Source organism: Pteropus medius, unplaced genomic scaffold, assembly GCF_902729225.1.
Source record: "Pteropus medius unplaced genomic scaffold, Ma_sr-lr_union100, whole genome shotgun sequence".
NCBI lineage: Eukaryota > Metazoa > Chordata > Mammalia > Chiroptera > Pteropodidae > Pteropus > Pteropus medius.
This window is the reverse complement of record NW_024344372.1, coordinates 144,948-149,529: the sequence shown is the minus strand read 5'-3', so window position 1 is coordinate 149,529 and position 4,582 is coordinate 144,948. Positions and strand designations below refer to the sequence as shown.

Genomic DNA, 4,582 nt, shown 5'->3' with positions numbered 1-4,582 from the left:
AGAGAGAGAGAGAGAGAGAGAGAGAGAGAGAGAGAGAGAGAGACTTGATAAGACCTGCATTGTTGAGGTCATTTTTGCCAGTGTATGGAAAACAGATCAAAAGTGGGTAAGAATAGAAGCTGGAAGTTGTGCTGGGAACCAGGATGAGAGGAGATAATGGTGGTTTGGGTAAGCAGAGAGGATGAAGGGAAGTAGACATAGAAGAAAGGTATTTAGGAGATGGGACCTACAGGGTTGGGTGATAGATTGACTGTAGGAAATCAGGGAGAAGGAGCTGTCAAGGATAATTCTCAGAGTCTGGATTTAGTAACTGAATGGAGGGGAGAATATACTCTACTGAGACAGGAGAACATTCTGTCTACCTGGCATCTATTTATATTCCAGTGGGAAATCCCTTTCAACTCAAACACCAAGAGTGCTCCATTCCTGGCCTGGCAATTTACACCAATTTTAGAGGTGGAATATTCTCATTCAGGAAGGCGTCTGAACTGGTCAATGGAAGATCAAATGGCATAACATGAGAGGATCCGTGCCTGTCTAGGTTACAGATCAAGAGGCTTTTCTTTAAAAATGATGCTAAGTGTGTTGCAGTAGCATCCCCATCACCACCAATAAGCAGCCCAAACCTTTCAGCCTTTTCATTGTTTCACCACCAAGTTTCCCAGCCCTTGCCACTGATGCTCAGTTAATAAAGTATGCAGAACAAGACACCAGTGATGGGCACAAGTGTTTGTCTAAGCCTCACAGTCTGTTCAATGATTTTTTAAAAGACATTTGAAACATTCAAGTGAATAGAGGCACTTTAGAATATCTGCCCTCTGTAACCAACCTGGCTGACTGCCAGCCCATCTGGAAGCCCACAGAGGAGACAGTAGAAAAGGTTTCAAAAATGGACTGTGCAAAGCTCAATGCTTAACAGCCCAATGACTTTGTGAGATGATCTATCAAGAGAGACCAAGTTGAGCAATCTTTGCCTGAACAGAATGAGAGCAGGATGGCCCTTCAAAGAGGTACTTGTTCCCATAGTTAGATCATTTGCTTTGAGTGCTATTTTATTCAGCATTTATTGATGACTCAGATACAGAATCTGACCTGACCCCAAGCATAAATTGTACGACACATCAAATTCCTACATACATAGTATGTCTAAATAAAGGAGATTTATTTATTCAACAAATATTTTACATGAAGATATAAAATTAAGAATCACTAGAAGAATCACTCATCATGTCTGAGCAACATGACCGTCATTCTGTTGATCCTTCGTGTACTATGATATTGCACCATTGCTTTCCAAGCTCTACTCCATGCTAGGCCCAACTCTCACTGTTTGCCTTGGGGCTTCAGTTTGGCAGCCTTTTGGACTACTTTCTCTGGCTTTGTGGGTGTCATGTCTTTTATAAACTCAATGTTCCTTCATGAATTCAAAAGCAAACTTTCCCATAGTCCTCAGCTTCTTAGAACTCTTCTTGCTGGGCCACACCTAAAACAAGATCTGAGTAGCCCTGCTGGTAGTCCTTGAACCTAATACTACTTTAACTAGTAGTGGGCACGATATAATATGCATTTATATGAAACTGCCCCCCCATCTAACTCCTCTCAATCACCTTTTTCACAGATTAAACATGTGGGAGGCTACTCACATGATTCAGTTAATGTTTACCAAGGAGGCAGAGCTTGTGGCACCATGATCTCACCAACTCAGCTAGCTAGACCCATGTGTACCTAAGGTACTGGACCCATAGTAACTGCTTATCTTGTTTGGTTCTAAGATATTTGGAAATTTAAGAAAAATTTCAGGAACCCAGAAAAGGTGAAAATCTATTAGTTTCCCTCTTTCAAATGACATGATCATCAAAGGTTATGGAGGTAGCCTTGGTATTGATTCCTCCTTGGTGGTCACATCTTCTCTGGAGTCAAGGATGAAAGGAAGAGAGGCCATCCTTGCAGGGGTTTGCTCTATGGCAAATTTTCCCCCAGCTTCTGCTCTCTTCTGCATGCTCACTCTCTTTCTACTATGTCGTAGGTATGGTGCAGCCCTTTCCTAATCTGTCTAGTAGAATTCTGAACTTGGAGATAGAGAAGCTTGTTCTTGCCTATGTGTTGAGATTATTAAATCTACTATTTACTCTGCTGTTGGGCTGTTGCTTGGATCTGGGAATTTAGCTGCTAATGGTATTAGCTCTGTGTGCTGTATAGTCAGGGAGCCTTCATTTTTAATGATATCCTTTAGAGTAAAAAGAACACTATATTCCTCCAGATTCTCCCAGTAAAGTGGTAGCTATTTGGCTACTTGGTAAGAACCTGCATTCCATTTTCAACATTAACTAATTTTTTTTTCACTTCAACAAGGAGTTGTCTAAAATAGGCAAAGCCTGGGGCCAGGCTGGGACTAGGGTGAGGTAAGTGAGACATCTAGTGCCTCCTTGAGAAGTACGTCCAAGGTGCTTCACTTATCTATCCTAGTTTCTGCCCTGCCTGAGGCATAAAGCTAACATTTATCCTTAATCAAAAAAAAAAAAGTTTAAAGATCTAAAGTTAGAAAAAGTACTGGTAGAAGAGAGATTTTAAATTTTTAAAATCTTGAGTTTACGGCCATGCTAACCTGCACAAGCCCGATCTCGTCTGATCTCGGCAGCTAAGCAGGGTCGGGCCTGGTTAGTACTTGGATGGGAGACCATCTAGGAAGACTAGGTGCTGTAGTTGTAAAAACTAAAAAAATAAATAAAAAAATTTTTAAAAAGGGATTGTAAGCTGACAAGGTCCTTGCAATCTGTGAGGTCAACCGAGGGTTGCCTCGCCTAAAAAAAAAAAAAAAAAAATCTTGGTCCATAGCAACATCTTAGATCAGGCCATAAATAATTCAAAGGTCTGTATGAGTGGGTTTTGGGACCCAAAATTATCAGAGGGGGTGGGGCATTTACAGGGTCCCTAACAATGTGTTCACAAGGCGATAGCTTTTGTTAAATTTGCAAAAGTAAGATGTTTTAATCATAGTTGGTTAAGTCTGCTGATCCTTTCGACTCTGACTTGCCCCTCAACCACATTTCCCCTTGTGTCAGATGGTACTGGAATGGCTATAGGTATTTTGAGGATCGGGCTAGAAGAAGTTCACTTGGGATATATCAATTTTGAGCTAAGTAGTATATATTTATGGGATTTGCAGTTACTTCCATGATTAGTTAAATTATTCCTAAGCATCCTGCTGTAGGAATGACTTCCAGAACACTTCTTCTACCCATTAAGCTGACTCACCTGGGGTCATGACACAAAGGTCCAGAAGTTGTATTGCTTGCGCTCATGTCCTATAGCAGCTGGTACCAAAGATATATGATTAGTGGAAGACAAATGAGGCCTGAGTGTACCATGTCAGAAGCTAGTCTATGGAAAATTCTTTCAAATTTTATATACAAATTTAAAAAGAAAGAGAGGTTTTTCTAAATTTGATGAAATTAACAATTTAGATGAATTACCAACAAAGAATTGTGAAGCCGGGAGGAAAAAAAAAAGAACTGTCAACAATATGAAACAAATTTCAACTACTAATGATAGAGGAAAGGAAAATTATCTTCCAACTTTCTCCATAGAAAATATTATAAAATTGTAATATGCAGAAAGGATTAAAGAATATACCAGTTACTTAGTTAAAATAGTGTGTTATTTTTCTGGAATTTTATGATATCTATGGTATTTGTTAGCCTTATAAATTTTTGACTTCTGTGATGTATTTTACTTTTCTAAATAAATATTGACTTTTGTATCTAATTTTTAATTTGTAATTTCAGTTTTTTTTCTTAAAGAGGGTCACACAAATTTGTTAAACTTCAGTTCTCCCCCAATCTGGACCTGCTTCTGGTAGGAAATGGAAGATTATAGAGATTTGTAGATGTATTCATGATTTGTGAAGATACTTAAAAATCATTTTTAATAATAAAAAAATGAGTTATGTGCTAAATTCTTGTCTTGTCTCAGTTACCCACACCTGGGGAAAAGCTTGCTTGATGAGTCAGCCAAGCGATGTTGAGCAGCACAGTACCTCAGCCCCAAAGACCCAGCACCAAGGAGGAAATAATCATCTCTACAGGGAACATCAAATGTCCTATCACTCAGAGCATTGTTTTTCAATTATACACAGAAAGAATTTCACCTCCCCACACACACAAACACACATCTCTTGCATATAGATTCAAAGCAAAAATATTTATTGAGCATACAAGGCTCGGGGTCACCTGGGGATCAAACCAGGCAAGAGGAACCAGGATATAGAGCACAGTTATATGGTAGGAGTACAAGAGAGATCAGGTTAAGTCTGGAGAGCTCTGCTAAATCTTGCAAAATCAGGCAAGAAAAGGGATATATTCATGATTTGTGGGTATTTCAGTAACCTTTTTTTTTTTTTTTTAGGTGAAGAGGTTCTACCCGCAGCAAGGATTAAGGCTTCAGGCCAAGAAACAGAGGGAAGAGGGCCCAGGAAAACTAACTTGGTTGAACAAACTATGATGCATCCATATAAGGGAGTACTATGCAGCTGTTAAACAAATGAAGAAGATCTCAATATTCTACTATAAAGTAATTTCTAATG

At 39.2% G+C, this 4,582-nt stretch overlaps 1 pseudogene; it reads left to right on the top strand.

The window, feature by feature from the left end:
• Nucleotides 1–2,587: 2,587 nt before the first annotated feature.
• Nucleotides 2,588–2,706, top strand: LOC120608690 (uncharacterized; annotated as a pseudogene).
• The last annotated feature ends 1,876 nt before the right edge of the window (nucleotides 2,707–4,582 follow it).